At 36.5% G+C, this 24,122-nt stretch overlaps 2 pseudogenes; both read right to left on the reverse strand.

The window, feature by feature from the left end:
- Window positions 1-1,731: 1,731 nt before the first annotated feature.
- On the reverse strand, window positions 1,732-2,581 carry LOC138170105 (AP-2 complex subunit sigma pseudogene; annotated as a pseudogene).
- A 1,261-nt stretch (window positions 2,582-3,842) lies between these two features.
- Window positions 3,843-4,315, reverse strand: LOC138170104 (eukaryotic translation initiation factor 1 pseudogene; annotated as a pseudogene).
- Between the last annotated feature and the right edge of the window lie 19,807 nt (window positions 4,316-24,122).

The raw sequence follows: 24,122 nt of genomic DNA on the forward strand, positions 1-24,122 counted from the left end.
ATCCGGAACTGTCACCATGTGTCGGGCTGTTTCCTCAGGAGGCTGTGTGGTCTGACCGCCTCAACTTTACAAGCAAGAAGATAAGACAATTAAGACTGGCTATTGCAGTGGTGAATTCCACCTCTGTCGATCCTGCCGTTCTCTCCGGACTGTCTAAGTGGCTGCATGATGTTACAACCTGGTTTTCACAGTGGGGAGGCTTAACCTCCTCCACCGTGGTGTTTGTTCTTGTAATTATTTTGCTTTGTATTGTGTTTGCAAGCTACGGCACCGTCAGGATGGCTACATGCTTCTGACCCAACAGGCCCTTTTTACCCTCCAAGAGGGGGGAGATCCTCAGGTATGGTTCCAGGCCATGGAGGACGTGTGACACCTGGGGTAAGACGGGGGTGACTCCATGACAGGCAACTCCTCCCTCCTCGGCCGCCTAAGACAGGACCCAGGGTGTCGGTGTCCTAGGACGGGTAAGGTTCGAGTGAATCGGAGGTGACCTAAGCCAGAGGCCCCCGCACCGCACGTCAGAGTCCTTGGGACAGGACCCCTGAGTGGTAATGGGATTTTTCCGTGGTCCTTCGGGCAAGAAGCATGGTCACCTGTGTCGCCTGTAGCGAGAAGCTTAGCAGCCTGCACTGCCAATTCTTTTGACATATAGGATTATTGTTTGCTTTAAAGAAAAAGGGGGAGTTGATGGGGGAGGGGGAGGGGTTTTGGGTGGTGCCATGGTTGCTTTGAATGAATATGGGGTGATCTCCATATAAGGCCATGGGGGTGATCACCATATAAGGCCATAAATGTAAAACTGCGATGTGATTGGCTCGGATTCGCTATATATTTTCTTGTGTGAGAGGGCGCTCTCTCTCTCTCCGCCATGTAACTGCTGAAGAATAAACCACCCCGCTTCACTCCTCCGCCTTCTGTCTGGTGTTTTTCCCCGTGAGGGGCCGGTGACGACCGAAGACCCGGGATGGGTAAGTGAGAGGGCCGTGGGGCTAGTCGTCTAGATCTGTTGTGAGGGCAAACGCCCGCAACATTATAACACTATGGTCTTAAGCTCAATACATCAAAAATGGAACTCATTATCTTTCCCCTAAATCCTTCCTCTCTCCTACCTTTCCTATTACTGCAGAAAGCAACACCATTCTCCTAGTCTCTCAGCCTAGCAATGTAGGTGTCATTCTCAACTCCTCACTATCTCTAAACCCTTATATCCAATCAGGCTTATTGATTTCACCTTCGCCACAATTCTCAGCTATGTCTCCTTTTCTACCCCTATGCTGTCACTATGGTACAGGCCCTTGTTAATTTATGCCTAGACTATGGAAATAGCCTACTGGTCATTCTTTCTGCCTTGAGTCTCTCTCCACCTCAATCCATCAACCATTAAGCCACTAAAGTGATTTTCTTCGTGCAGTTTCAACTGTCACTCTCCTACCCAATAAACACCAGTGCCTCTCTATTGCTTCAAGAATCAAATACAAATTCTGTGGTTTTCAAAGCCCTTTATGACATAGTCCCCTCATTTCCTTTCCATTATTCTTATATATTACTCCCTGAGGTATATTCTGGCTTCCTAACTATTACATGAATAAGATAGTCAATCTTTTGGCATTTTTCCTGGCTGTTCCCATGCCTGGAATGCCTTCTTTTTTATCTCTGCCTTCTGGATTCCCTTGCTTACTTTAGGTTCCAATTAAAATCTCATACTATAAAGGAACCATTTCCCAGCTCCTCTTTTTTTTTTTTCCAGGTCCACAACTTTATTGGGAGCTCCAGGTACACACATATGTACATACACACGCACACGCACATGCACAGGCTTGCTCACATGCTCACGGCATCACTGCCATGACAGCAGGGTTACAGGGTGTATGGCACCACACACAGGGGACTCCCCTCCTCCTGATCCCGGCCAGGGTGTGGTCCCACCGTCCCAGACGGTAAACTCAGAGCGTCTGCTGGGCAATGGGGGTAGGAGGACAGAGGGGCAGGGACAGGCGCTGGGGGGTGGATATCCTGGGCTTGGGACCACCTGGGCCCCCTCACTCCAGGGACTGCAGCATCAAGAGCTGTTTGAGCACCTTCGTCTGGCTCGTCTCTCGAATCTCCCCAGCCAGGAACATCTCACCCGCCACTATGTAAACCTTGTAGAAATTGAAGACCAAGTCCAGTTCACAGACATTGTGGAAATATCCATTTAAGACCTCCACAAAGTTGTGGATTGCCTCCAGATAGGCCGGGTTGCTGTCATTGACGTCCACACAGATGCAGAAGTAGAGGCCGGCATAGCGGCGATAAATGATCTTGAAGTTTCTGAACTCCACGAAGTTGGTGTGCTTGGCGTCTCGGACCGTGACCACGGCGTGCACCTCCCCGATCAGCTTCTGCTTCTGGTCGTCATCGAACTGCATGTACCACTTGGCCAGGCGGGTCTTGCCCGCTCGGTTCTGGAGGAGGATGAATCGGATCATGGTGAGCCCCCACCGCGATCTCCGCGATCTCCGGGGTCCCGCGGAGACTGGATGACTTCCAAAGCCGCGGCTTCAGGCAGCTCTCCGGGCCGCAGCCGAAACGCTCCCAGCTCCTCTTAATTCTAGTTCCTTCCCACTGTTAACTATTTTTTCCTCTCAGCTTGTATATATCTTGTTTTATATGTATTTTTTGGTTTGGTCATTAAACTGTGACCTCCTTGAAGGCAGGGGCTGCCTTTTGCTTCTTTTTGTGTCGTCAGTACTTAAGACAGTGCCTGGCACAAAATAGAAACTTAATAAATAAATGTTTGGGGTTTTTTCTTTATTGTCAGATGGACTGGTAACATAGTAAGAGCAAGGGATCACAGATGAATGTTCTGAGTGCTCTCCTGGCATCTTTGGCATGTCAGTAGAAAGGAGCAGAGCGCTTTGGGACATTGACTAGATGCTATCTGTAGAACTTTGGGGAGAACATGGATTAGTCCCAAAGTGGACTATCAGGCACGAATAGGCTTGAAGAAAAAATCAAAAGCATCAAAATGAAAAACAGTTCTATGTATAAATATGTTTTTTTTTTCATTCAAGTGCTTTGTTGTGAGTATTACACCTGTCTCACTAGGTTCTCCCACAGAGACTATAGGTATTTTTACAGTATCTCTGAGACCTAATGAATGTTGGAAGAGTCAATTTGGGCTGGTAGTTCGAATTGAAAGTTATAATTTCATTTCTCTAAGTTATTTCTTCTTATGGAGTTGTAGAAAGTTTGTGTGAGGCAACATTAGTCTATGAGGATATATAAGAAGTATGTAGAGAATAAAAAAAGAGAAAAAAGGGAGAGGAAAACATTCCTTATAGAATAATCTTTACTGCTATTTTATGAACAAAAATAAAAATTTCTATGAGAATCTTTGTAGATTATCATTTTATAAAGCATTACAGAGACTGTTTTCGGTGATGACTGAAGAGAGAAAGAAAAAGAACTAAATTAATTTTTTTTTCATGGGAGACTGAATTTAACTTTTATCTTTAGGAGAAATATGAAGAGGAATCTTGAGAAATTTTAATCAGTATCTTGCATGAAATGTCTAGTGGAATTTAATTCTAGACTCTGTGATCTTTCCTATGTCCAAAATATTGTAAATAATTACCAGAGTTGTTTTATTTTTGAATTCACTGTTAAAATTATATATTCAATAGTTTAATATGTATTGAACCATGAGATCAAGAGATTTAATACATACAGAGAAATTTGAGTAATTACTATTGGGAAAAGCAGTTTCTCCAGTTTATTCAATAAATTACATTTTTTTTTGGCTCTTTTCAGTTTATTACATGAATGAGTTACACTAGTGCAAGTTAAACAGGGGACCCCAAATGGTTACATTATACAAGTTGTGAGGTTTTTAAACTTGTAACAAGGGACAGAAGGGATTTTTTCTACTCATTGCAAGGAAATCCTCACTTGAGCTTCAGTGAGCCACAAGCACTTAAAACCCATGAACCTTTAGCTGGTCGTCCTTAGCCAATCCAATCTCAATGAAGAACTGGCATATATTCTTGTGCTGGTCAGCCTGTAGCTAAATTACTTCTCCATATTCTGGCGCTCAATTACAGTACCATTGCAGGCAAATTTCTTCTTGAATGCCTTCACTAATTTCTTTTTATCGTAATCATCAGCTATCCCCTGGACAGTAGTGAAGGTCTTCCTGCTGTTTCTCTCTTGAATTCTTATATGGATATAATCCTCAGTCCCAGCAGGAAGCAGGTCATCACCCTTACTTGCATCAGCTAAGGTGTCGAAAGAGTGGAGGTTTTGGATAGTGGACATACCATAGGATTCCTTTTCCTTGGTGGAAACGGCCTGCAGAAGGTGGTGGAGGGAGAAGGCGAAGGGGGTGGGGGAGGGAGGGGTGTGGACAGAGCATTGGGAATGGAGGTGGCTGGAGGGGGAGGCTGCTAAGTCCTTGGCAGCAGCTCAGTGACTGGGGCCAATAAATTATATTTTATGAATTGGTGTAAGAGGAAGAATCAACAAATTAACGAGAAAAATTGTATTATTTTATTAATTTATTATTAGGAATATATCCAAACATTCTCCTGGGTTATTCTAAAGCTCAGAATGTTAAGTTTAAATATGGAAAGGAGTCCGGGGCTAGGCTAAGGGATAAACCTACAACTGAATGTGACTGATTCTATAAACCTTAATACATAATGCTTTACTACATTATACATGTGAGTGAAAACTTTTCAGACTATACTCTAAAATCTAGTAAGGCTTTTCATGGGAAACAGGCCCAAGTTCCCCTTCACTGGAAATCATGTGATTTATAAGGACTCAAATTCAGAGTGGTAGGGAGTCACCCCTCTCCTCAGTGACACCTCAGCATAACCTATGCCAAATAAGGACAAATGCTTTCTCAAATGTACATTGGGTGGTTGTAATGCCACGCACAGAAGCTTTCCAGAAGAGCTGCTACTGTGAACAGCTTTTAAAGATTCTGATTACTCAGTATAGTGATCACTGTATTTATTCCATAACAAAAGCAAAACATCCATGGAAAATCAAGGTACAGCATAATTCAAAATACAGCATTCACCATATTTCCAACTTATCACAGAAAATCACAATATAATATCCACAACATAGTCTCAAAGTAAAATATTCACTCTTAAGTTAATTCAATCAGTCACAAAATAGACATTCTTAAGTTGATTCAATCAATCACTTATCAGTAGTATCAAAGTACACAGTAAAAGTCTTCTAGTCTTGGAGCAAAGTCTTGATTAACTCAATCAGTCACTAATCAGTAACAATAGTCACAGTACTCAAAGAACAAATCAGTCACTTATTCAGCAAAGTCTTACTAAGTATCATGCACAAAACCCTCCACCCCTTAGGTCACTAGTAAACTATAATTCCATAATTACTCAGTACCCAAGGAGAGGTCTTTTCTTCATCTTGACTTGGGGCCTGTTCTCAGATTCCCTGGATCCCCTTCCATGGTCCCTGATTTTACCTGGGTTCAATGGCAGAAAGCTCCCAGTTCCTTGACCAGCTCTCTGGGGAGGTCCTGCTGCACACTGCCATTCACAGGGTCTGGTCCACGTCAGCTCCTTCACCATTTCTGCTCCAAGGAATTCAAGGCTCAACCAAGCCACAAACAAACAAAGTCTTAGCATCCTGGTCATGCTTCAGTCACCTGGGCTCCTGGCTTGGTATTCATGGCTCTGGGCTCCTGGGATCCTGTTCAGAAGAGGCTCCACCACCACAAGTTCTCGGGACTCAGTTCTCCATTCTTCTGTAGCTGTTCTGCCACCATATCTCAGTCTCAAGGAAATTCTGTCTGTGCTTCTCTGGGGCTTTTCTTATGTACTACCTCACTTCCTTCAGTCAACTTCCTGCTACATCAGTAACAAGCGCAGGAGTTCATACCTTCTGTTCCCCCAATCAGAGGCTTGATCAGTTACTAAGTGCTAAGTACCTGCTACTTTTGCCAACACAAAAGGGATTTTCAAGTTCAAATTTACATTACCATTACAGTGGTGTACTGTTTCCTTGTTTTAGTACTTGAGATAGGTTGCTGCACTTAGATTGTGCACCTGACTTCTAGCCAATGGAAAAAAAGGGTCAGAAGGGGAGGGGGGGAGGAGAATTCTGTGTTAGGGCTTTATAAATTCACCATTTCTTTTTGTACACTGCTTCTCCTCTCTGACTATTTGTTAGAGGGAGGGTGGCCCTTTCTCGAAATAGTAATAAACCATTCTTTTCTGCTTCCTACCTTGAAAAGCCTCTGAGTATTATTTGGGTAAGGATCTCTGTTGCACATAGTTTTGGGGTGCATACATGTGATACTACATAATACAATAGCACAGTAATACATAATACATACTGTACTTGACAAAAAGTAGGCACAATTTAAAAATAAACTAAGTTGATATTATAGAATTGACTATCTTTTCATTGTTCACCAAAAATGCTACATTGGAAATTTTTTACTCCATAATAAAGACACATTTTTAGGAATGTATTAGAGGATTTTTTCCTGTCGTTATTGGAGATGGCTATGATTTAAGGTATTTTATACGCATCAAAGCTGTAGAATTCTGGATGACTTGTAAATTATTTGTAAAAACATTTCGCGTTTTCTCTTCTTCCTCCTGATTATATCTCCAATTTTCTCCATCTAAGATCAGTACCTAAATTACTTTTCCAATATCTCTTATTTTTTCTTTCATTAGACTTACCACATCCTGTCACTTTTATCATCCCAGAGGACTAGAAAGTATTTTCCTTTCTCCTACCTGGAAACAAAAAGCATTATCTCTCATAATACTCCCAAGTTCAGTGTCTATGCTTTTCTAAGTGGCTAAGCTTTAGAGAAGTACATGGACAGGTTTCCTTCCTAATAGTTCTCGTAATTCTCAATACACATATTCAATAATTTTTTCCTATAATATTAAGCCTAACCTCCACAGTCTGTTATTTAAGGCACTTCCTTTATATTCTGTACTCTATAAAAAGAGAGCACTCCCCAAACACCTCCCACTTCTGTCACTGATAAAAATGTTCTTTAATACTATTTAACTTACCTTCAACCTTCTCTATAATAAATAAGCCAAGCTTCTTTAGTCCTTCCCCATGGGCGCTATTAACCAAATGTTTAGTCATTGTTATTGCTATTCTTCAAGGTCTATTAATGTTCCCTATATGACCCTTAAATTGTAAGGTCCCTAAGCAGCAGTTAGAAAAGTCTGACAAATGCTGAGTACACAAAGCTTTATGACTTCTGTATTCCACATTATTCCTAAATATGTAACTTGTGTGTCTGACCCAAGTATCTTGTATTTTGAAATGTTATATTCTATTACTGACTCATTTTTAGATTAGTATTGTAACCTCTATGAAAAAATTCTGCTTTTAATAAATAGTATTCTCTTATTTTATTTAAGTTTTATGTAAAGTTATTCAGAAAATTAAAAAAAAGGTTTTTCATCTATATAATATTGCACATACTATTGAACTACTCTTTCAAAATACACTGGTATTCTCAGATTGGTCCCCAAAGATAAAGAATGGTTCTCCCTTTATTTTCTAGGGATATCCTTGTGTCATTGGGGGTGGTTTTCTAGCATTATATAGGTCATAAACTCCATGTGTTTCCTTCCATTGCTTATCAGTTTATATCTATTAGTCAGCCAAATTTAATTGGAGTTTAGTTAGGGAAATTTACTAAGGTACCATACTAAGAAAAGTTGGCACAAAAAGTACCCCCTAAATTCTGTGATGCACTATCCCACAAATACATAGTCCATGGGAAAGTGGGCTCAATTTAGCTCTATGAAATGAATCAGATAAATCATAACTCCTGGAAATTCACTGGAGGCCTCAAGATGTCCCCCCTAATTTTTTCTAGACATTTTGTAGAGACCTGAATCTTCCTCTTCTAGTTGTGTGTGGTTGGTTATCAGCTCCTGAGACAGATACTACTGCCAAGGGATTAGGATGTTGATGAGGAAAATCCAAACCTTTCAGCCCTTTCGAGTCTACACGATCCTTTTCTAACCAAAGGCAAGAAGAGGAGAGGTGAAGACACAGGAATCCCTTCCTCGTCCTCCTTAGTCTTTCCCTCTCACTTATATTCTAGTTGACCTCTATATATTCTGTTTGCACATAGATGTTTTCAAAGTTGTCTCCACCTTTACACTGTGGGCTCCTTGAGATAAGGGGCCTTTGCTCTTTCTTTGTATTCTCAGTGCTTAGTACAGTGCCTGGCAAATAATAGACAATAACACTAGGTGACTGATTAAATCCTGTTGTGGTCACTACCATCCTTACTTTCATCCAAGTTAACAATCTTCATGTCACACTTGACTGGTCCTTCTCTCTCATAAACCTTGTTGAATTACATGTCAACTCTTGGCAATTCTTCTTCCACAATAGTTTTTTCATTTGCATTATTCCCCTAAATAGAGATTACTTTAGGTCAGGCATTATTTACCTTTTAGCAAGAACTATTACAATCATCTCCTAAATAGACTCTTCAATATCAGTCATTCTCCTTTCCAATCCCCTGTATCAACAATGCAATACTCACAATGCCTACCGCAACTATAAATATGCTGATGTGGTTATTAATCACAAAATATACCAGGCTCTCTACATGGAGGATAAAGCTAGAACATTTATTAAAATACCAGAAAACTGAGTCCCAAAACCAGAAAGTCAAAGCAATCACAGTAGTTACAAAATTGGCACATGTAGTTAATGTAGTAAGCACGCACATTCTCAAGCCTTTAAAACAGAACAGGCTACCTCAGGCAAAGGTCCTCCTCTCCCCACTCACAGCAACTGCTCAGCATCCAGGAAGCATGCTCCCAGCAGCTCAGCCCCCACGCAGTTCCAGTCCCTGGCAGTCCTCCGCAGGAGTCCTTAGCATAAATTCTGGCTGTCTCAAAAAAAAGAGAGGGTTTGTGCCTGCACCTCAGCTACTACTGTTACCACGGCTACTGCCTCAGTCACCACAGGAACTCTAGCTTGGCTTCTGCTTCCTCTTACCCCACCCCTTCCTGCTATGTCAGCAAATCCAATGGGGGCGTGGAAGATCTTACACCACCATATACACAGCTGTCCAAATTTTCTTCCTAAAACATTATTCTGGTAATGCCACTCCTGGGTTCATGTAACTTAAGTAGCTCCCTATTGCATCTAAGATTAAATACAAACTTCCCCATCTTATCACTTAAAGTCTTTTAAAATTTAGAACCTGTATATCTTGTTTTATTTTATATTGCTAAAAGCTTACTGTTTAAATGAATCTGACCTACTTGCTTCTACCCAAAGTTAGCATTCTATCTTTTGCTATTAGGCCTTCACATAGGCTGTCTCCTTCTCAGGAAGTAGACCCCTGCTTCTTACCACCTATTCAAGTCCTTAACTTGCATAGTAGACATTAATTAAATATTTATAGGATTGGATTGGAAGTTACAAGTCTAAATGATATCACTCTCTATATCGTCTTTTAAGAAAGAATGAGAAGATTCTTATCAATCTGTGGCTAGAATAGCAGAATTCAACAATGGGAAATAACATCTTAGGATGCAAAAATCCCCCACATATCACATGGTCCAAAACCCTCATTTTACAAAGGAGAAAACAGAGGCTAAGAGAAGTAACATAGCTTGATTCAAAGTAAAAATATTTACTTTTCTTCAAGACTCAGTTTGAAGAATGTCCTTCAATGAGCTCCCCCATCAGTTTTTTTTTAATTTTTTTTTTTTATAAGCAATGAGGGTTAAGTAACTTGCTCAAGGTTACACAGCCAGTTATTTCTGGGTGTGGTGCTGAGTATCTGAGCCCGGATTTGATCTGGGTCATCCCGACACTGGAGCTGGTGCTCTTACTCGCTGAGCCACCTGGCTGCCCCTAAGCAATTGGGGTTAAGTAACTTGCTCAATGTTGCACGGCCAGGTGTTTCTGGGTGGGTGCTAAGTGTCTGAGCCCGAGATTCGATCTCCAGGTCTTCTCAACACTGGAGCTGGTGTTCTTACTCACTGTGCTACCTGGCCACCCCTCCCCCATTAGTTTTTAATGATGTTATCTCCTCATATTGTACTCTATTTTCAGATATGCAACCATGTTGAATATTTTCCATAAAATATAAGCATTATAACCATTCCAAAGCAGAGATGTGGTCAAAGAATATTAACAGTTTTCAAGAAAAGAATTACAAACCCTTAACAATAATATGAAAATGTACCAACTGATTAATAATGTGAGAATTCCAAATTTTAAAAAAAAGCTCTAAAGCTTAACTCCCCAAATAGGCAAAGATAACAAAAGTTAATTCTGAAGGAGTTGTGAAGAGATAAACATACTAATGCAGTTTGTGAAGAGCTGGAAATTGGTCTCATCATTCCTGAAAGCCATGTGTTGTTATGAAAATAAAACTGCTAAAATTTAACTCTTTGATCAAAAAGAAAGAAAAGAAATTCTCACCAGAAAAATTATGCAGAAGAGCCAAAAAATAAAGTATGAAAAAATGTAAATAAAATAGAGTTCATAATGAAGAAATATTATCAGGAAAATTAACTAATGAAATGAAAATTAATAAAATTAAGTTAATAAAGAAATAGTATCAGGAAAATTAATTCAAGGCAGAATTGCTAAAATTTAGAATATTAAAATTAGAATTCTTTGTGAAATAAGCCCTCTCCAGATCTAGGATGCATTTTTTACCATTCCAGATTTTCCCTTGGCTTCTCTATCACATTTTAAGACAAAATAGTGATAATCACAACCACACACACCTGAGTTTCTATTAGTTCCATTTCCAGGTGAGTAACAAGAAAAGTTCTTCCCTTCTCCTTTTCTTCATTTTTTAAAGAGTGAAAATTATCATGATGGTGACTTTAAAAAACACATTTAGTATTATTTTGTCAGATTATTCTAGCAGATCTATATAATGGATATTCCCTTAAACTTATTAGGCCTCTGGCCTAAGCTTATGATTTGTTTCTTAAATTCACCAACTTTTTTTTTTCCTCATCCATATCATCTGGAGGAAAAAGCTTCTAGACACTCTATCATTCTCCCTGGTTTCTGAATTTCCTCACCTGGGCAGATACTTTTAATATATAATATCCCTGTCTATCTACTTCTTTACCTATTGCTGAAATGTTTGCCTTCTCAAATCAGAGTTCCTAGCTTTACCTGAATTATTACATATACCTTGTTCATTTCTATACATTTGAAGCCATGGACTTCATTTATGGTTCCTCTTTTGCCTTTTGTCTTATGTGAATTTTTGGGTATCTCTAATATTATTCATCATCCTACATTGTAGTCACTATGATACCTAGTTCTGCAGATGTAAATAGGATTATTTTCCTTTTGATTTTAAAACGATTTTGATTATGTTTGAAGACTCTTTGCAAATATATTCCTATTAGCCTTTCTTAGGTACTCTCTATCCCTGTTTAGGGATCTATCATTCTTATATTTTAAACTTAGGTATAAAATTCTAATTCTTATTTTCAGAAAACATCTTTTTCTATATATTTACTTCACTAATATGACTTTCTCTTTGGTAAGCGGTGATGAAAACCCCACCTCAGCCCCTAAGAACTTCACTTTCTTACTCATGTTTTTTCTTCTAACCTTCAGCAAGACTATTTTGATTTTTTTTTTTTGGCACTTCATTTGTGCTTATATTGATCACCCAAAACGTCAGCTACTTTCCTGGTTTGACCTGTCTTGGACTGTTCTCTGTTACTTCCTGATTTTTACTGTCCTTTTGATTTCTGTCTTCAAGCAAACAGAGAGACGTTTTAGGACTAATTCAGCAGGTAACAATCAACCACTGCTGCTCAACTATTCTTTCCCAGACAGTGGACAATCTATCACCATCATCTATTGATTCATAACATCATTCGATGAAAAACAAAATGCTATTATCACAACAGTAGGTCCAACTTCCTCCAGTTTTAGAAGGGCCTCGTAGTTGCTATTTAGTTAAGGATTTATATAGAAATTTATGATTTTCAAAATGGTGTTTATATACCATTCCATTTGATTTTCATAACAATTCTGGGATGTAACAAGGTGAGGGGGTCCATTCCATGCATTCACTGGTCCTTCTATTTCTCCAAAAAGGTTACATTCTTCTAGTTCTTGATCATCTGGCAAAGATCAAAATCCCTCCATGCTTCTTTGTATCCTTTTTATTCTTTATTTTCCCTATAATATCCTTTTCTTCTCCTATCCCCACCCCCACTTTTATGGAGAAATTTCTATATCTAGCTAATAAATTGGAAAGTGGAAATATGTGTCTCAAGCACTTTTACCTTCCTTCCTAGGATGGAGACCAGATTATACTTTGGGCAAAGATAATAGTAGCTTTTGGGGTGGCCAGGTAGCACAGTGAGTAAGAGCACCGGCTCCAGTGTTGAGAAGACCTGGAGATCGAATCCCGGGCTCAGACACTTAGCACCCACCCAGAAACACCTGGCTGTGTAACCTTGAGCAAGTTACTTAACCCCAATTGCTTAGGGGCGGCCAGGTGGCTCAGTGAGTAAGAGCACTGGCTGCAGTGTCGGGATGACCTGGATCAAATCCGGCCTCAGATACTCAGCACCACACCCAGAAATAACGGGCCATGTAACCTTGAGCAAGTTACTTAACGCCGATTGCTTTAAAAAAAAAAAAGATAATAGTAGCTTTGCTATGGCCGAATTACAAATGTCATTTTGTGCAGATCACAACAATATTCTTCTACCCTTCATCTCTGTGTTATCTTTGCTCTTGTAGAAAATAATGTAACAAATCAGTCATGTGGGTCTTCAAAACCATAATTCTCCTTTTTACATTGATAAGAATTACAAGTTTCTAGTTAGGTAAGTAATACATTCAAAAAGGGCTGTCTCATCATCAATGTTTGCCTGGAATATTGCAGTTGAAATAAAAAAGGATTTTTAAAAAAGGTAAAAGAGAATAGTATACCCTATGTATATCCACCAAGTTAGGAACTAACAAGAATAGCTTCATTGAAGGAAGAATAGTAGTGGAAAATCTGGTGCCTCAGATATCTACACACTAAAGCAAAAAAAAAAAGGCCAATAAATAAGATGAACTGGGAATACTAACACAAGGAAACACATTTTTTCCATATGGATATAACACTAAAACTGAATAAAACCAAAACAGTTACTGAAATAAAAAGACATGCTTATTCAAAAGAAACAAGAAGAGTAAGGCACCACTGTACATTAAGAAGATACACTTATATAAGGAAATCCATGACCATTTCTAACCAGAAACATGACAGAAGACATTTAGGTAAAGGTTAATGGAGGCAGAAGTAAAGGCAATATTGTCATAAAGATATTCTCCAAACCACCTGAAAAGAGAATGAATCATAGGATCATAGATTTGGAGCTGAAATGGACCTTTTATTGTGGTGGTTGATTTACTTAAGTCATGTTCCACTCATTGTGACCCCATTTGGGGGTTTTCCTGGGAAAGATATTGGAGTGGTTTGCCATTTACTTCTCCAGCCAAATTTAAGTAACTGAGGCAAACAGGGTTACATGACTTACCTAGGGACCCATAGCTAGTAAGTGTCTGAGGCCAGATTTGAACTCCTGAAGGTAAGTCTTCCTGATTCCAAGCTCAGTGCTCTATCCACTGTACAACCTAGCTGCCCAGTGAAAGGGAATTTAAACATGATCTATTTACATACAATCAATTTACAGATGAAGAAAGTAAGAGACTCAGAAAATAAAACTATACTTACCCTGTCACAAAACTAGTGTCATAAGTGGGATGTGGACCCAAATCTGCCTCACTCCAAGTCTGCACCAACCAGCTGGAACTAGTTGCTTAGGTAGAATGGTTAAAAAACTTTGGAGAAACTCCATGTTAGATTTGTAATGGAAGAGGAGCATAAAACTGAATATATTCTAAATTCACCTTACATTTAGGGAGAACAAATTTCAAATAATTTGACTGAAAGCCAAAATTGTCCCATGGACCAAATTTCTACAAGGTAAAACAAAACCAAAAAAAAAAAAGATGGGAAAATCAAGAATGAAATTCGGAAGGCACAAAGAGAAGCAATTCAATGAGGAGGAAAGGGAGGGGGGAAAGAACTTTCTAAGGAAGCCAAAGTTGGATGTAAAGGGAATTCGCCAACCAACTGAGATTTTTTCAAAATATGTAGAAAGATCATGGAAGTAAGGGCAAGTAACAAAGGAAGACTGTGGAATTTTTTTTATTTTGTTGATGTGTTTGTTTTCACCTTACAAATATTTACAGATTATTCTCACTCTGTGAGTTTATTATAACAAAAGACTAATGTAAAAACTAATAATTGTAATGAACTTAACTGAAAATATATGAAACATTTCACATCTGTACTTTAAAAAAATAACAGAAATCTACTTTCCTTCCCACCCCCTCCACACCATTGGGAAAAAAAAATAAGAAAAGAAAAGAAAATTATTTGTAATAAATATAAATAGTCAAGCAAAACAAATATCCTTAATGGCTATATTACAAAATCAACATGTATTATTCTGCACCTTAAATGCATATCACTCTGTCAGGGACAGCATGATTCATCATTAGTCCTCTGGAGTCATTTATGATCATTGTATTAATTATATTGAAATCTTGCATGTTTCAAAGTTGTTTGTTTTTCGTGTTGATATTGTATAAGTAGTTCGTATGATTGTGCTTAGGTCATTCTTGATAAATTTATAAATGTCTTCAAAATTGTTCATTTTTATAATATAGATACTTTATTATAAGTTGTTCCTTTGGTTATTTTACTTCTTTCTGAAGCAGTTCATATGACTCTTTCCATGTCTGTTCAAAATCATCTGTTTCATCATTTCTAACAGTACAATGATATCCTAACATATTCATATTCCAAAACTTATTCAGCCATCCTCCTTGATGGTCATGTGTTTATTTTCCAGCAGTTCTGAAGCACAGCCATCAGAGTGGTGTAGCTGACCAAAGTAAGGAAAATTTAAAAATACTGGAGGAGCTGTGGGAAAAAAGATACATTAGTGTACTCTTAGTGGACCTGTGAGCTGGTCATGCCATCAAGAAAGCAACATAGAACTATACCCCAAAAGTTGCTAAACAGTAGCACACCATTTGATCCATGGATACTACTACTAGGTCTGTATCCCAAAAAGATCAAAGAAAGATGAAAATGTGTAAAAATACTTTTTGCAACTCTTTTTATAGTGGCAAAAAAAATGGCCACTCATGTGGTGCCTATTCATTTGGGAATGTCTGAACAAGTTGTGGTTATATGAATGTGATGGAAAGCTATCATGTTATAAGAAAAGATTAAGGGTATTATTTAAGAAAAATGACAATAACAATAAAAACCTAGGAAGACCTGTATGAACTGATGCAAATTGAAGCTAATAGAACCAGGAGAAGAATCTACCCAGTGATAGCACTATTGTAAAGAAAATCAATTGAAAAGATATAGCTCTGATTAACACAATGTTATCAACCACAATTCCAGGGGTTTTATGATGAAACTATTCACCTCCAGATAGAGGTGATTACTTTGGAGTCCAAAGTAAAAATATATGTAAAACAAGAGTAGAACAATGCTCTATATAATACAATATCCATTGTATCTTCTTCTGTTCCTCACACTATTACAATTCCTAGTCATAGCAACAACAACAAAAAAAGAGAATAGTAATTGATGGAATATCATAGGGGAAAAAAATAAAATGGTCACTTTTTGCAGATGACATGATAGTTATATGTAAAAAAAACATAAAAAATCAACAAAAGCATTGATTGAAACAATGAATCAATTCAGCAAACTTTCAGGATACATAATAAATTCACACAGATTATCAGCATTTCTCTTTAGTGCTAACTATAAAAATATGACAGTATTCTAAGAATAGAGTCAGGAGTTTTTTTTTTTAAAGCACAGGATATACTTTGACTATCAAGGATACTAGAAATACAAAAGGATTGCTAATGTATATATGTTTTTGCACATTGAGGAAATCATTATCCTTGACATCTAGAATAGTGTTTTACATATATTATGTTCTAAATACATATTTGTTGAATTGGAAAAAAATAATCCAAAAAACTATTACATAGCATCATCACATAGTTAGAATGATGGTGTTATCATAGCATAATTGGAATAAATAAGAGGAACAAATGTCAGAGATCTTTGTGCTTAGTTTGAGACACTAAAATCATTTTATTGCACACTAAAGATTTTGGTTGCAATGTCCTTTTAATTATGTGAGCTGTAATTTGTGAGAAAACTTATATTTTTTGAACAATTATGCAAAGCAAACCAAATTCAGTATGCAGAAATCATAGAATCAAAAAACTGGGAACTAGAAGAGACCTAAGAAGTAATCCAATCTAGCCTCATTGTTTCACAGATAAAGAAACAGAAGGCAAAGGGGCCCAAGTCAAACATGCTGCCCTTCGTCACACAATTAATTTTAAGAAGAGCAGGAAAAAGGAAAATTAAATAATGTTTCTCTCAATGAAACTTTCAAGGAAGGGGTTAATTTCTCTTTGTCCAATTCTCTGTCTCTGACACTTCCCAAATCCAATAGGATTAAAGGCTGAATTGATACTTTAAATAAACATCAACAATTCTCAAGTTTATTAAGGACATTCAGTCATATTGTTAAGTGCCAAATGTATATGCACTGGAGATAGGCAAAAACAAACAAACAAACAAAAAGCCATAACCCAAAGGATCTTACATTACTGAAGGAGAGCATGATCTGCTTATAATCCTCAGCATTAGTAACTAATCAGGGACTTTAATTTCAAAGGTCAGCTAGGGGGGATGCTGGATAGAGTGCCAGACTCTGAGTCAGAAAGACTCATCTTCCTGAGTTAAAATCCAGCTTCAGAAACATTCTAGCTGGGTGACTCTGGGCAAGTCACTTTATCCCTGTTTGCTTCAGTTTCCTCATCTATAAAATGAGTTGGGAAAGAAAATGTCAAGCCATTCCAGTACCTTTACTAAGAAATTGCTAAAACGTGCTCATGAAGAATCAGACACAACTGAACAACAACTTTGATTCCAATGATGCAGGAAATCAGTGTAAATTGGTATCTGGTGTATAATGTATAGTCTTAGAATTTAAATAGTTGCCTAGAGGTACTGGGAGACTAAACAAGGTACACAGTTATGAATTTGTAACTGTAATAATTTTCTTAACATAATCATTCTTATATCACCCAGGCATGGCAAACCAATATGTTTTAACCAGAAGTCACAGAGGAGATGTCTTTAAGAAATATTCCTACAGCGTCATGGTTTTCCTTAATCTAGTGATATGCCTACATTACTATTATTCATAGGAGTATTACTTATGCTGCTCTACTTATATTCTTGATTCTGACAAGTTGCTCTCCAAAACTGAATACAAAACAAGTAGTGGATTTAGCTTCTTAGAGAATTTGTGAAAGAGAAAGTAGATGATTCAAAAATGTTTTCAGAAGCTTCCATATATCTGTATTTCCTAGTGCTCTTTATATGAGATGTTAATTTGAGACTAACCAGGAATGCTAATGTCATGTGGAATGGAAATGTATTTTGGAGGGAGCAGGTATGAGGTTACACTAGGAGACATCCACTGGATGACCCTGTGATATATGATCTCCCTTTTTTTGCCTTTAAACTAATATTTAAGTACTCCAGTCAGCTTGCTGGAATCAAAGTATATAGTTTGCTCAAATAATTAACTATACAGTTATATTTGATTTAGTGACAAGTCATGTAAGCTATATAAAAGCCATCTACATGAAATCCCCAATGGCTTCCTGAACTTGATCAGACCCAGCCTTGGGCAGGTTACTTCATCAATATCTGGGCTAAAGGGGTTACATGTGGAATTAGGGGAGACCTAAGATACTGCATCTAAATAATATACTAAGATGAGACTTAACACCTCCATGCCATAAATATGCTTGAATTAATTATGTTTCCTTGTTTGAATGAACTTTAGCATTAGAAAACAGAAATGTTGCATTGGCATTAGTATTTCAGTCTGCCTTCAAGAGGCAGCTAAAATGTTACTACTTTCTATAGAACTATTTCCTGATCCTTGCTTAGTGTTACTGCCTTCCCTCTGTGATAATTTCCAGATTATATGTGTGCTAATCTATTAATTGTTTGTACAAAGGGATTTACATATCTCCCCCCTTGAAGTATGAACTCCTTAGGTGGCACATAGAAAAAGAACTGGGCAAAGGGCTTGTAATATGATATTTGAGAGTGCAAAGGAGCTAGGATTACAACCAAGAATCCCCTCCCCAGAAAAACTGAGTATGATCCTTCAGGGGAAAAACAGATATTAAATGAGATAGAGGACTTTCAAGCATTCTTGAAAAGACCAGAGATGAATAGAAAATTTGACTTTAAAATGCAAGAATCAAGAGAACCATAAAAAGGTAAACAGGAAAGGGAAATCATAAGGAACTTAATAAGGTTTAACTATTTACATTCCTATATGAGAAGATACTCGTAAGTCATAAGACCTTTCTCATTATTAGGATAGTTAGAAGGAATATATATATAGACCGAGGGCAAAAGTGTGAGTTGAATATGAAGGGACGATATATAAAAAATAAAATTATAGGGTGAGAGAGGAATGCACTGGGAGAAAGAGATAGGGAGAGGTAGGATGGGGTAAAGTATCTTTCATAAAAGAAGCATGTAAAATCTTTTACAGTAGAGGGGAAGATGGGGTGAGGTAAGGAGGAGTCAGTAAAACTTACTCTCATCAGAATTGGCTCAAAGAGGGAATGATATTCACATTAAATTTGGTATAGAAATTTATCTTATCCTATACAAAAGTAGAAGGGGAAGGGGATAAGAAAATGCAGGGGTGAAACACAGGAGGGCAGATTGGGAGTGGGGTAGTCAGAAGCAAAACAGTTTTGAGGAGGGATAGAGTGAAAAGAGAGATAGAATAGAATAAATGGGGGGATAGGATGGAGGAAAATACAGTTAGCTTAGTAACTGAAAAAAAATTAAGCAATTGTCTCTGATAAAGGTCTCATTTCTCAAACATATAGATAGTTGAGTCAATTTATAAAAAATAATAGCCATTCCTCAATTGATATATGATTAAAAGATACGATCACTTTTCAGATAAAGTAATCAAAGTTATTTATAGCCATATGAAAAATGCTCTAAATCAGTATTGATTGGAGAAATGAAAATTAAAACAGTTATGAGTTACTACCTCATACCTCTTAGGTTGTCTAATAGGCAAAAAAAAGTAATTGACAAATGTTGGAGGGGACATGGAAAAAAATGAGACTAATGTACTGTTTGGTGGAATTGTGAACTGATTCAACTATTCTGTAGAGCAGCTTGGAACTGTGCCCAAAAGGTTGTGAAACCATGCATACCCTTTGATCTAGCAATACCGCTACTAGGTCTTCATACCAAAAGAGAGTTTTTTTTTAAAGGGAAAAGGACCTATATATACAAAACTATTTATAGCAGCTCTTTACTGGGGGCAAAGAATTAGAAAATTAAGGGGATGTCCATCCATTGGGGAATGGCTTAAGAAGTTGTGGTATGTAATTATGGTAGAATACTATTGTACTATAAGAAATTATGAGGAGGATGATCTCAGAAAAACCTGGAAAGACTTGCATGGGCTGATACAAAGTGAAGTGTACTATGTACAAAGTAACAGCAATATCATAAGATGATCAGTTGTGAATGACTTAGCTCTTCCCAGCAATACGACAATTTAAGACAACTCTGAAAAACTCATGATGAAAAATATTATCCATCCCCAGAGAAAAAACTGATTGTGTTGAATACAAATTGAAACATCCTTTTTTAAAACTTCCTGTATTTTTCTTGAAGTTTTTTTTGTCTGTTTTCTTTCATAACATGACTATTGTGGATATGTTTTGCATGACTACACATGTGTAACCTATATTGAATTGCTTGAGGAGGTGATAAGGTAAAAAGGGAGAGAATTTAGAATTCAAAGTTTTAGAAACAAATGTCCAAAATTGTTTTTATATGTAACTGTGGAAATTTTTTTTTAATTTAAAAATTTTTTAAAGAAAAGAAAATAAAAAGGACTAGGTGTAGAGTTAGAAAGATTTCAGGTCAAATATCACTTCAGTAATTAATATTCTTATCTTGGGCAAGATTCCTCATTAGTATGAGGCTTATGATAGCTCCATCCCAGAGCTGTTATGTGGACCAAATGAAATAATATTGCTAAAGAGCTTGGTGCATGGCAGTTGCTTAATAAATCCAGGTTTCCTTGGTGGAAGGCAGGGACTATGGTTTTGTTGGTTTGCTTGCTTGCTTGGTTTGTGTGTGTGTGTGTGTGTGTGTGTGTGTGCGTGCATGTGTGTGTGTGCGTATGTGTGTGTTTATATTCCTAATCCTTAGCATAGAGTTTAGCATATGGCAAGTGCTTCATAAATGTTTTGTTGAATTGATTTGGCTTTACCATGGCAAGCTAAGCAGATCTATGTACTTTCAGAATATACTTTTGATTTTAAAAGATTTTAAAACATTCCACTTAATTTTATTATTAACATATTAACAACATTTTAAAATTTAGCTTGTATTCTGTGGTAAATTAGAGAATTACTATGTGTTTATCTAAAGAAATCTTTTAAAATGTTTTATCATTAGCATGATATTTGGTCATTATTAATTTTATAATTCCTATATTAATATATCATTATGATGGTGAGACTTAGGAAATTAATTTTTACAATGTTCTAAAGAATGTGTGAATGTTTTTGTCTGATTCTAAATTAATAAAAAAAAAAAAGAATAAACCTAAGGGCTACAACAACATAGGATTTTTCTTTAATGATTTTTGCAACAGTTTTTGCTAATCCTTCAAACTGTCTTTTCCATTCTATTTAAACCATTATGTTTTAAAGAATTTGCCCCTTTAATATTTCTCAACTAATCCAGTGAATAATACATTCAAAAAATAACCTACATAATAGCTTTCTAAGATTCTCTGGGCTATTGAATTCCCCTTAGAAGTGAATACCTATATGCAAACTGAAAAAGGAGCACATGGCTAAAAGACAAATATTTTACCATTGGTTAATCTTAAAGCATTGGCTTTACTTGAGAAAGACAATTGACCAAAAAGTAATGGAATGAGCCAGAGATTGTTGAATATTGGGCAAGGAGTTCCTCCACATCTTTTATGAGGCTTAACTTCATAGCTAAGTTTTATTATATTTTTATTACATTTCAAATGCCTATTGCTGGTGAAGTCACTACTATCCTGCCAGTCCCTAAACCTTAATATCCAATCTGTTTCCAGGGATCATCAATGTCTCCTCTTTATATTATGTATGATATTATCACCACTCTGGTGGAGTCCATCATTACCTCATACTTCTACTATCATGATAGCCTGCTTATCAGTCTCCCTGCCTCAAGTTGCTCTCCAATTTATCCTCCATTCCATTGCCAAAATGATTTTCCTAAAGCCCAAATACAACCATTTCACTTGCCTATTCAATAAACTCTAATGGCTCTTTATCACTTACATAATCAAGTATAAAATCATCTGACATTCATAGTGTTTCATAATCTGCCCCTTAACCCTTATAGTATTCTTACACTTTATTCCTCACATGTTGTTTACATGATATTGGCCTCCTTGCTGTTCCCTCAACAAGATATTTCATCTCTTGTCTGTCAGCATTTTCTCTAGCTACCCCTCATATCAGGGATGCTCTCCCTCTTCATCTCTGTCTTCTGACTTCTCTGTCATCCTACATTTCCCAACTAAAATGTTATTTTCTATGGGAAGACTTTCTCAACCCCTCTAACTTCTAGTGCCTTCCCCCTTTTAATTATATTTTATTTACCCTTTATATAGCTTATTTGTAGATATTTGTTTGCTTGGTGTCTCCCCCATTAGTTTGTGAGCTTCTTAAGGTCAGGGACTTTATTTTCCCTTTTTTTTATATATATCCTCAGTACTCAGCACATTTTCTGGTACATATTAGCCCTCTCATAAATTCTTATTGACTGACAGACTAATAGGATAAACTCACCCACAAAATGGAGGAGGGTTGCTAAATGGATCAGAAAGCAGAATCCAAGAATATGTTCCTAAAACAAATACTTAAAATATAAACATTCCCAAAGAGTTAATTAAAATAAGGAGATATGGAAGAATTCATTATGCCTTAGGTGAATATAAAAAAGCAGGGCAGCAATTGTGATTTCTGATAAGACAACAATAAAACAATACCAACTTTAAAAGATAAAGAAGGAGCCAATGTCTAAAGGCATCATCCATAATAAAATATCAAAATATTAAGTGGTCAGAAAATGGAAACTATACAGAGTAATAATTATTATTAACATGGGGCCAAAGCATTATTTATGGAAAATATATAATTTTATTAAAGAAAATTATAACAATGAAACCACTTGAGACTTTGGGGATACAGTTAACACATCCTCAGGGGGAAAATGTCTCTCTACCCTTTTAACAAGAAAGTAGAGAAACAAGAGATCAGTTAATTGGAGATGCAAGTAAAAAATACCCACAAAATAGTAATTCTGGAGATAAAAGAACAAACAAGTTTGAAAAAAATAAAATAATAAATGAAACTTGGAATTCTTTTTTCAAAGAATTATTCATTATACAAATCATTAGCTAATTGGATTTTTTAAAAAGAAAGGAAAACCAAATCACTGATGTTAAAATTACATCAGATGAAACAGAAATTAAAGAAAATGTTATAAACTATTTTGTACAACTACATGCCCCATAAAATCTGGTAATTTAAAAGAATTAGATAAATACTTAGAAAAAAAATAATGCCCAGATAAGATTTAAAAATAGGGAAATTAAATAGCCCAAGGAATAAACCAAAGGAGATAAAACTGAATGTCATAAATTAACATATAAGAAAAAAAAACAATCAGTCCCAGAAGGATTTACAAATGAATTCTATCACATGTTCAAAGAAAATCTAACTCTAATTCTTCACAAATTGTTTCCAAACTTGGAGAAATAAGGTATCCAACAAATTATTTTTTTATAAAACAAATATGGTTAACCTGGAGAAAGAGAAAAAAAGAGATATAAAACATAGATCCATGTCTCTTATGAATATTGAAGTAAAATAATGAATAAAATATTACCAAAGAGGCTACAGTAACATATTCATAAGTTCGTTCACTGTGATCATTCTGAATCTATACCTAGAATAGAGAACTAGTTCAAAATAGGAAAAAAAAATATCACTATAATAGACCATATTCCTGACAGAATAATTTAAAAACAAGATGATTACATCAATAGAAAAAAAAGAGATTTTAACAAAATATCACATGTATTTTAAAAAATACTAGAACTTATAAGGGTACCTGGATATTTCATTAATTGGTAGTATTATCTGTTGAAAACTAAGTGCAGCACCACCTTTGTCATGCATAAAGGAAGGAACTTTCTTTCTCACCAATCTTCTGTCTTCCCCACCATGCCATAGAAAGCTCATTATTGGGAAAACATCACCTTCCTAGAAGATTCTATCAGTATTTATTCTCTATTTCATTACTTCCCTCTGCCCTGATTGAAGGATGGCACCATGAGATATAAAATCTCCATTTAAGAATAGAGTTAAACTCAGGCACCTCATTTCTCACCTGGTTGCAGTTTTCTGAGATTTTTCTGACTTTTCCAATTGACTCCACCTGAGTCAGATAAATTCTTTTTCCATACCCTCCCTGATTTTCAGCTTCCTTTTTCTTGTTGTGATCTCCTTTTAGACTGTTAAATATATTTTATTTCATTAAATATTCCCAATTATATGTAAAAAATTAAAATTCATCATTTTAAAAATTGAATTACAATTTTTACCTCTCTTCTTTGTCTCCCCTGTCACTAAGAAGACAAGCAATTTCATGTTTGCTATACACGTGTAATGATGCAAAACATATTTCCATATTAGCCATGTTGCAAAAGAAAACACTCCAAAACAAATTTGAAAAAACAAGAAAATTAGTATTCTTCAATATACATTCAGAATTCATCAGTTCTCTCTCTGTAGGTGAATAGTTTTTTTTTTTTTCTTTTTTTTTTTTTTTTATCATT

Source organism: Petaurus breviceps, unplaced genomic scaffold (genome assembly GCF_028583685.1).
Source record: "Petaurus breviceps papuanus isolate PSGF00001 unplaced genomic scaffold, PetGlider_PUasm1.0 38, whole genome shotgun sequence".
Taxonomy (NCBI): domain Eukaryota; kingdom Metazoa; phylum Chordata; class Mammalia; order Diprotodontia; family Petauridae; genus Petaurus; species Petaurus breviceps.